General features: G+C 36.4%; 1 pseudogene; it reads right to left on the reverse strand.

Annotated features, from left to right (window-relative positions):
• Positions 1-5,951: 5,951 nt before the first annotated feature.
• The window catches only part of LOC122143863, an 80,472-nt pseudogene continuing 75,289 nt past the window's right edge, over positions 5,952-11,134 (reverse strand).

Genomic DNA, 11,134 nt, shown 5'->3' on the forward strand with positions numbered 1-11,134 from the left:
TATGTTGCGATTAAAATTTTTCCTTTCCCTTTGCCCTCCTAAAACGCCTCATTTAAACACTCCCCCCACATGTTATTTTTCTATGATATGATTAGTAACAATAATAGTAACAGTAGTTCACGCAAAAGAAAGAAGGCGTAACTTATTCTCGCTGTAGTTTTTGTTGTTGCCGCTGCCGCCATGTTGTGGAGATACTGTGTGTTCCTCTTCTGGAACTAGAGCTGCGTCGGAGGACACTTTGGGAACGCCCTTCAGCGTGACCAGCTCTGAATCATGTGTGTGATCAGTCCAGTGGATGGGCGAGACGTCATGGGCAGGGTGACGTAGCGACCAGGAAGCTTAAAAGCACATGCGGTGAAACCAGCGTTTAGCCTTCTGTCTTTCAGCAAGTGCTCTGTGTGTGTGTCAGTTGCTGTTTGTGAATCTTATTTAGTGTTGTTTGTCCACTAATAAGCTCCAATATGTCAAAGCTTCAGTCAAGAGAAGTTTTGGGCGAGAGCAGACAGCGTTCAGGCTGTGTGTTTTTCCCTGACCGCGAAAGAAAAAGTTTGTGTGTTGTCAATTGAGAGTGAAGCACGCAGAATCAGCTCTCGAGGGAGTTGACGGCCTGTGATGCGATCGTTTGTTACTGCTTTGCTTCACTCTCAGAAGGCTCTCTTTGAGGAGGGAGCCTTCACTGGTGTTTCTCTCGGTTCCGAGCACGCTTTCGCCGAGGCGGAGTGGTGGCTGTGCTCGCGGGTTTCGCTTTCGGATCCGGTGGAAATAATGTAAATGGGTGAGTCCCTATCTTCTTCCTCAACCACCAGATTCGGCGCCCGCTCTCTGGGTTTCGGAAGCCGGGGAGAGGGCGCTACGCTCTGCCTGTCTTTCTCTGAGGAGATAGATATGTTCGTCAATAAGCTTGCCAGTTGCACAAGCCTCAGTTACACAAGCATACTGTATTATGCCTGATATTATAATGAGCAGCATTAATGGGGAGTGGAGCTTGCGCAGTCGGCTCTTGGGGGGCTTATTGTGCTTTTCCCGGTATTGAGCGCTACGCTCTCACCGGGCACGCTCCAAGGAGTGTCTCCGTGCATGTGATCTTGTGGTTGTGGTCCCGCTGCTGCTGAGGCCTGGCGGCGAACAAGATCGTGGGGATCGCACATGATCTGGTGGACGCGTTGTAGATGGCTCTTCCTATCTCCACCATGTTCCCTAGATCTAGAGCTCATTCTCGAGGCTTGGAAGCCCGCGCTGTGGGTTTTCTTCCCCCCGTGTGAAAACACAGTCTGCTAAAAAAGAACATTAGGTTGTTTATTTGGTGTAATGCAATGTATTTATGCGGTTTAAGATTAAAAAAAACATTATTTTCCACATAATGTACATTATTGTTGCTCTTCTACGCCCTGCCTTTCTGAAACACATTGATTTTTACAAAGTTCATTGCTCTGAAAAGCTAGGTGTACGCTTATTGGCCAGCTATCCAGTGCATTGTGATTGGCTGAATACCTCAAGCGTGTGACAGAAATGTTATGCCTCTTAACATACTGTGATGCCGTCTCCTGGCACGACCAGACAAAACCAATAAAACCCATTACAAACGAGGCATTTGTTGCATCAAGTGGGGACATAATTACTGATTATAATGACTTATACTGTGTTTTTACGTGTTGCGTTGCGTATCGCGCCACATAAATATAAAACCATGTCTGCATTTTTGATTGGAGAAACGACAAACAACAAGCGCTACTCTACACTGCTTAAAACTTGATCTGTTTGAATCATCAGTGGCAAATTCTTTAAATATAAAAAATGTACACAGGCTGTGAGTCAGAAGCACCAGACTGTCCTTGCAAAGTTGGAACTGCCCCACTTTATTGAACAGCCTTTGATCACAGACCCATTGTAGGCTAGTCTGCAGGTTCAGGAAACAGTCCTCCATAAAATGCATCACACAGTGTCACACACTGCAGGCTTGAGTGAGGAACGGCTGGCAGACTTGAGAAGGCACAGCTGGCGGATTCGACGAAGTAGTGGCCGGTGGGCTTGCGGCAATCACATGTGACGACTCTGGGCTGGACTCATCAGCGCAAAGTTGATGTATTTCCTCAGCGACCAGCATGAATCAGCTCTAGGCATGACGAAGCAGATATCGTCCTTTTTTGGAAGGCCAAACAAAGTAGTTTCGCTTTCACAATGAAACACACAGTGTCTCGACAACTTGGTGGCAGCGGGCAACAGCGAGAATAGAAGTTACGCCTTCTTTCTTTGCATAAACATTTGTGCGATGTTACGCAAATCTTCCCACACAGTGACGTAGACATGTGGGGGGCATGTTAGAATGAGGCATTTTAGGAGGGCGTGGACAAGTCTTAACTTTTATAAAGAATATTTTTGGATTTGAGACTTTAGTCTTTGCAACTTTAAAGATTTTCTTTATGCACCAAGAGCTTGTAACACTCCAAAGAGAAAGGAAAAATTTAAATTGAATCATATGACCCCCTTAATGGATCATTAGTTAATTATATTCACATAGAAATATGAGATAATGTGCTTGTTAATGTTTACTAATGTACTTATTAAACATTATCTAATGATTAACAGATCATTATTTCATGTAAATAATAATGATCTGTTATACAAATGTCATTTAACAATGTGCTTGATATTTTTAGCAAGCATTTAGCTAAACTTAACTAACCACTCTTTACACAAACATTGTTACAGCAGCCAAAAGTCCAATGGCCACAAAGATACTAAAAGATTAGTAAGATTAGAAAAGATTAGTAAACGTTTATAAACATTTACGAATGATGAATAGTTTACACTAGATTGGGTATTGCTATGAACAAACATGAACAAATAAATACTAAATGATTTGTTAATTAAGGGACAATGTACATCCAGCCGGTTGTGTTATCTCAGAATAAACCCTAACAGGGTGATCAGGACCCCGACGCGAAGCGAACATATATATATATATATATATATATATAGTGCTTTAAGTGCTTTAGTCATTTTCACATATCCATGTGAATAGGGATCATTTTGACAAAGTGTACATGAAACAAAAATACAAAGGAAAAACCTTTCAGTTGTTAGTACAATGTTGTTGTGTGTAAACAAACCCAAGTTGCACACTAGTAGGTAATGCAGCCAAACATTATTTTTGTCTGGACTGTTTTAATTTCTAAAATATATAAACTCTCTGAAAATGTTGTGTCAGCAAAGAGATGGGACTATGATAATAGTAAAGACCACATGACAGGGAGCTCATCATGTGGCAATGATCAAAGAACAAAAAGAGACTTCTGAAAGTCAGAATTCAAAGGCAGAATTCAAATCCTGACTTTCAGAAGTCTCTCTTTGAGCTCCCTGTCATGTGGTCTTTACTATTATCATAGTCTTTGAAATAAGAGTAATAACAGATGACGCATCACATGCTTTGTATATAGTATTTATTATATTCATATTCATCTCTTATTTTTAATTTATATTTATGAAGTAGTATGACTCAACAAAGATTAGTACTATGTACCAAAAAGAAAAAAAAAAATACAGTGTTTTGATATTGAGACACTGTAATATACTCAGATACAGAAACTGTAGTAGTTAGAAAAATAAAAGTTTACCACATAATATTCATGTTCTGTTATTTTAATTAGCCTTTTGGGAAATATGTCAATACTATGCTGAGCACAAACCCAGAAATAACAGGTTTTTAAACAGTCTGCAGTCAGTCTTAGTAGATCATAAAGCATTTGTCAGTAATATCATACAGCTGAACCATTGTTTGTCTGCATTTGTGGATGTGTGTGATTCAAGGGAAACCTGGCACAGGCCATTGCACAGAGACAGGCTCACTGCCAGCAGGTGGAATTAACTAGATAATGGAAAAATATGCCATGGTAATAAAGAAAGAGAGGAAAAAGACAGAGTGAATACAAAGAAGAGGAGAAGAAGAGTGATGGAAAAGCTGGTAAAGAGAAGGAGCCCATTTTAGAAAGAAAGCAATGATTGTTTTGCTGGAGATGGAGTGAGGTATACGTGGAATAACATTGTAAGGCATGTGTGGAAGGATGGACGCTAGGATAAAGTAGATAAAAAACTAACAAAAAATAACCTCAAAATAACTATAAAAATAAAAAATAATAATTTTAAAAATCACTGCTTCATTGGAATGGTATGAAAACTCACTCACTTTTATGGCAAAAATAAATAAATAAAATAATAATAATAAATAATAATAATAATAATAATAATATAATAATAATAATATAATAATTGTAGACTTGATTCGAGAAAGCTAAATGGTCATAGAAAATAGTCACACTTTTGTTGTTCGCTGTCAAAAATGACCGCCATTGGAAATTAATGGGAAATAATCAAAAATATGAAAATACAGATACTTTTTTGTGTGTACAATGTATAAATCATTCACAATGCAGAAAAAAAGGCAATGAAGGGGTGATACTCTAAAATATCAAGAGTGCAAAACAGACACACATACACACATATATGAACTAGTGTGACTGTAACACACGACATGTTTTTGCAAATACTTGAAATAAAATCCATAATTTAGCCACCATGGCGTAAAACATAGACATCAAGAAAGGAGGTGACACTCTAAAACTTCAAGAGTACAAAACATACACACACACTCACAAACACACAACACACTATTAGACACACAAAAATGAACTGATGTGACTAACATTATGACAAAATTGAACCAGAAGACTCAAACAAGAGGTTGAAATCAGATTGATTAACCTCAGATAAAGCATTCCTGTTCATATTTGTTACATTTTTGTTGAACTCTGATGTTATGTGTAATAAAATGTCTTTGTGTTTAGGTTTGACTGTGGTTTGACTGTAGTAAAATTAATACAAAAAACTGTTTGATGTTAAACCAACATTTAAAAAAATTAATTAATTAATAAAAATAAATCTAAACCTTTACAAAAAAGTTGTCTTTGAGAATGTCTAAATATAAAACCAAATCCACAACTTGACATAAAATATTTGTCTAAAAAAACAAGAGAATTCTTTAAAAGTCTTTTATATAGAGCTCTATAGGAATCTAGTGGCTAAACCATGGAATTTCAGATGTTTTTCTTTTTTTATCTGTCTTGGAAATGGATTTACAATAAATTTTAAAGGCATTGTCTCTATTTTAACCCAAAATGCTGCCATAATTGAAAAGTAATAGAAAAATATTGGAAAAAAAATGTTTGTATTATTTTCATGGGGAGAAATTTATCATAATTATTGCAGAAATATTAAATAGTACCATGAAATTCTTTCAAAGTACAAAATGAAAAAGAAAAAAATATTATTGAACAAAAATATATTACATTTATTTTACTGAAATTTTAAAAAATGTCATTTTCAGGTGTCTGGTCAATTTTGACCGTGAACAACACAAGTGTGACTAGGTCTAAATGTATAGGTCTAAATGTATCTGCAGATCTGAGAATACTGGGTCACCTCTTGAATATGCTATTTTATTCATTTATGCCTCATATGTGCAGAAGCAACAATAAGGTTAGATTCAATTAACATGAGTAAAGTACTGAACCATCTGAACCAAGACTTTTGTGTGGTTTGTCCATTTTTGGAGAACACTATTGTCTTGATAAAGTTGACAAATGAACAACAGGTTTTATGCTATGAATTTTCTGTTTATGCTTTAGTAGGTATTGTAATTCAGATGTGACTTTATAATGAACTGTGATGTGTTCAGCTGTGATTTGTTTTGATATACATATTGAAACACAAGCCTAAAAGAGACAAGCACGTTAAACTACACAGCACATACAACATGTGAAAGAGAATGATGCATATGATGGAAAACATCTTTCTAATTCTATTCTATTTATTTTTATCTTAAGTCAGTCCTTTGGCTAACCAAGCTGATGGGTTACAACCAGTGTTCATGTGCAGTGGGAATGAATGCCCTAATCTCAGACTGCTGAGCTGGAGAGTTTGAGCCACCCCACCTCAGTATAGGCCCCTGTGATATACCAGTACAATGCTGCCATCAGTTTGGTCCAGGATGTCTGTAACTTCTGGGGTAAAGCACTCTCCGAAATCCTCCGCAAGTACCTCCAGAATAACCCCACTTAAATCTGTTGTCAAAAGAAATAATGTGAAATTAAAAACAAAACAAAAAACCGAACCAAAAAAAAAAACATTTAACATAACAAAAGACAGATCAAAGAAAATCATTAGCAGGCTTTAGTGAGGGATCAGTAACTTTCTTCTGGCTTACACAGTGTGTTATATTTGCAGGATTTAGAATGAAGCCAGACCAAAGTAGGTGAATTGGTTACATATTTGAATAACTCTTAGCATGCATACAAACACATGCTCTCCATTCTTTTTCTACCTCTCTATCACCTATCCGTATCACTTCAGTCAGTACTACTTTCACTTAGCGATCTCAGTAAGTATAGCATAGAACAACAGAACACCACATCTCTCCCCATTGTGTGAAACAATTCCACTTCCAATTAACTCAGGAAAAATTCTGATTCTCACCATATGAAACCTATAAAACATAGGTTTTCATATCATAAAGCTAGTTCCTTTCAAAAATGAAGTAACCGTACTTATATTAATTAAACTAAAAAACCCTGAGGAACATTTCATTTCTTCATTCCATAAAGAATGATATTGTAATAATATCGCCATTTTGGAGAGTATCTGCTGAACACAAGCAGCGTACGCTCTTCTGTGTCAGCTGTGCCACAAGGCGCATATGTTTTCAAGCGGATATTCTCCAATATGGTGCTATGGTGATGCAGAGAGACACAGAGGAGACAAATTGTTCAATAGTCGCTATTTTTGTTTTTTTCTTCACGTCAAAAAAGTATTCTCATCGCTTCAAAACGATACGGGTTGAACCACTGATGGCATATGGACTATTCTGGCAATGTTTATCATACTTTTCTGGACCTTGACCAGTGTAATTTACTTGGCAGTCAATGGGACAGTCACATCCCTCACGGCTGCAATCCAAAATATCTTAAATTGTTTTCCGAAGAAGAAAGAGCGTTTATGTGTTTGGAATGGCATGGGGGTAAGTGATTAATGTCAACATTTTTATTTAAGGGGGAAATATCTTGTCCTAAACTTGTCCTAGACGGTTTGGTCTGATTTTCACCAAAAACTGGCTCAGATCATCTTTAGATCATGATGGCAAAAAGTTATAGGATTCAAGTTGGTTAGTCAAAACGGTTCTCAAATAATGTGCGAACGAATTAGACTAAAAGCATGCAAAAATGAATTTGCTTTAGATTTAGCTTATTGAGACCAAACTTGATGTATGTTATAATAACCATGAAACATGAGGCTACACACATAGTTTCGGTGCAGTGCCACCTACTGGCCAAGAGGATGCAAAAAAGGGGCTATTTTGCCATTTGCCAAGGGCTATTTTGTGATTTTTTTGACACACGTCCAAAAATCACAAAAACTGGTCTCTTTTAGATTCAGTGCAACATGCCAAGTCAAACTATAGTGTCCCATGATCATGTGTTTTGAAAATCAGTGATATATTTTTTCTGTCCGCCATTTTGATTTAATTGTTGAAAATTTACTTTTTCGAACTCCTAGACCCGTTGTCTGATTTGCAACCGAAATAGAGTCAGATCATCTTCAGGGACTGTGCTGCAAAAAGTTATGGATGTCCTGTTACTAGACAAAACCATTTTTGTTATAGAGCAAACAAACGAGTTGATGGCATGATGCCAAACCTGCGTCTGAGGCTTATATCCCTCTGCAAAGCTTTGAAATATTGACACCCAAACTTTGTATTGGGCCATTGGTCACCTCACACAGAAACACATAACATTGATTTGGCAACAGCACCACTTATTTGGTCCAAAGTGACACATTATTCATTTGAAGCCGTTTTAAGGGGTTAATTATTAGTTTGCCTAAAAGAACCTATTTGGTTGTAAATGAAATGTGTTTATAATATGCGGTTTTCAAAGGTTCAAAAAAAAACAAAAAAAGCCTTTCTGAAACCTGTTAATTTTTTACAAAGCTCATGGATAAAAGGACTGGGCGGTCGAAAAGCGGTTGTGTGCTCGGATTGGCCAGCTTATACAGTGCTTTTTGTGCTTGGCTGAAATACCTCAAGCATTGGAAAGTAAATGTTACGCCCCTTGCCCATACTGTGATGCGTTTGTCCCAGGCATAACGACCAGTGGCGGCAAGACAAAAAAACATTAAAACCCATGACAACATATGACCTTTGGTTTTGCATCCAGTGGAACCCTATTTACGGATTATAATGACTTTATACTGGTGTTTTTATATGCGCTGCGTTGCATCGCCCCACGAAAACATAAAACCCTGTCGGCATCTGTGATCGGAGAAATGACAAACAACAATCACTACTCTACACCAAGCAGTTTCTCAAGTCCGAGTCCTCGCACCCCCGCTCTCGCTCATTTTTGCAGGTCCTCTTTGTTACGACACCTGATTAAGATAATCAGCTCGTGAGAATTTTCTGAACGCCATGGCTGAACTGTGGTTCCATTGACATGGTCCCGACACAGTGTTTCATTGCTCCCGATGCCGTCTGAGCAGGGGAAATATGTTTCATTCTGGTTTGACGACACTGATCGCAATGTCCCCTGGCACACCCTGGCAAGTGTGACATCATATACCCTTGCTGTAAAAAATAAAATTTAACATTCCAGTCTCGCACACTTTAATGCACTTTGAATGTAACATACGTTTGCCTTCGAACTGGAAATTGGGCGGAAATATACTGTAATGTCCAATTTCGCCTGGGCACTTACCGTAGGAAGAAACCAAAATTGGTAAATACCGACACGGTGAACAACAATACCATTATAAGATACATTATAACATCATGAAAGCCAATGTAAAAAATAGGATAGTCTTAGGCTACAGTCTACTCATCAAAAAATTATGATGGTCATTATCTTATCTATATATATCTATCGTTATTAACCTCTGTGTATTCATTCTTGATTTTTCAAACTGCTGCAAACACTTTGCATTTTTGAATTTAAATGCCTTTTACTGTGTGAACCAATAATTGTGAATTGTGGACTTGTGATCGCGTGGTGCCTCACGGGCGCGCAACATATACATTGGAAACAGCAGGTCCTTAACACCTAGCCATTGCAGTGCGAAGAAGCAGCGGGCCACTTTTGGCATATTTTTGGTAATTATGATTTTTGTTTTTTTTTTCGTCGAATAACTGGGCACACGGTTGAAATCCAAAGCAATTTTACCTCATGAATTAAGAGTTTCGCGTCAAATGGGCAACATTGTTTTGGATTGGTCCGATATGAGAGAGATAAGCCCAACCTTATGTTATCGCTTTTAAATTATTTTAATTATATTATTATGGTTGTTGTTTATAAGCCTATCTTATTATGATAGCCTCTTGCAATTATATTAATCCATTAGAAAATTATATATTTGTAATCTTGTTCTGTTTATGATATGTTTTTTAAATTTACAAGGATTTGTGGTAAAGTGAAGGGAACTAAAAATTGTCCTGTTGGTACATTAGCAAATTATTAGGCCTGCCGTTATTATTTCCTGAATGTAATAAAATGCAACTCTCACAAATGTAATTCATTTTTTAGCAGTTTTCGTTTGTTATTTTTTTTATCCAGCTTTATTTTCCTCCATTGCATCCTGAAAGATGGACTGTGTGAATCACACATCACCCTTCGTGCACAAACAAATATAACTTCAGAATCTTCGCCTCCTGCCGATGCTCAGCTGTGACGATTTCCAAAATGTTTGATATAAAGGTTGTCTGTCACATTTTTAGACAGGAATTGGTTCATTAAAAAAAAAAAAAAAATTAATTATTCAAAAAATATATGGTTTAGGTTTTATGCTAACATGCCAATCAAGGTCTTTCGGGTACATAATACAGATACAAGTGTTTATTTAGGCTATTTAACATTGCACTGTCACATTTTTACCGTTTCAACATAAACTCCTTGCGATTTTAAAGTCAGTTTAATAGTCTTGAAATTCAAAGTGAATCGATTATAAAAAAAGTTTTAATAGCTTAAATTATTTCTATGAACCTAATAGTGTTAGCATGACTTTTTTTCATCATATAGTGTTTTTTTTTGAACGAGTTTTGTATTCGTTTTTTCTGAAAACCAAGCATCCATCTTTGTTCGTTTCTTTTTACATCTATTAATCGCCTCGCAGATAACTCCTACATCCCTACACATTAGGCCTAATAGAGGTTCTTTCTTTAATTATTTATTTATACTGTTTTTATTCTTGAAGAAAATGAAGTATTATCTTTAATCAAATAAAGGACGATCCAAATATTTTTGTAATGCCAATAATTTATCAATGTTCCCTCTAAGTTTTTTTCTTGCTGAGGAAAACTTTTCTCCATTGGGCGACATTTCGTCCACCCTGTGGCAAAAACATTCTTTAGACCAGACATGTACAGCGCGCACAAAAAAAAATTGTGTAACTTTTAACTTTAATGTGCTATTTGTATTTATTTGACCCGTGACTAAATGATGGTACATTTTTAGAATTCCTTGAAACTTTTTAATATATTATATATAATATATTATATATATTATATATTATGTTATAATATTCTATAAAGATATATATATACAACGTATAATACACCTGCCATTCAAAAGTTTGGGATCAATAATGTTTATTCAATATGTTTCTATGCTCCTCAGGGCTGTATCTAGTTGATAAAAAATATTGAATATTATTTCACAAAATAATATTGGTGAAATATTAGTGCATTTAAAATAAAACAGTTTCTATTTTAATTATCTTTCAAATATAATTTAGTCTATGAGCAAAGCAATTTGCAGCATCATTTCTATCCAGGGCCCGGTGTCACATGATCCTTCACAAATCATTCTATTATGCTGATTTATAATCCATGTTGGAAACAGTTTTTGTGCTGCCCTATATTTTTTTTGGACTTGTGAGATTTTTCCGGGATCTTTGATAAATAAAAAGTTCAAAAGGACAGTGTTTATTAAAATAGAAATTTGTGTTACATTATACAAATACTAAAAGTTTGTTGTGGGTAAATATTTTTTTTACAGGGGGGGGGGGGGGGGGGGGTGGGCCTCGCTGTCTCCGTCGC

The sequence above is a fragment of the Cyprinus carpio genome, unplaced genomic scaffold (genome assembly GCF_018340385.1).
Source record: "Cyprinus carpio isolate SPL01 unplaced genomic scaffold, ASM1834038v1 S000006521, whole genome shotgun sequence".
NCBI classification, from domain to species: Eukaryota; Metazoa; Chordata; class Actinopteri; order Cypriniformes; family Cyprinidae; genus Cyprinus; species Cyprinus carpio.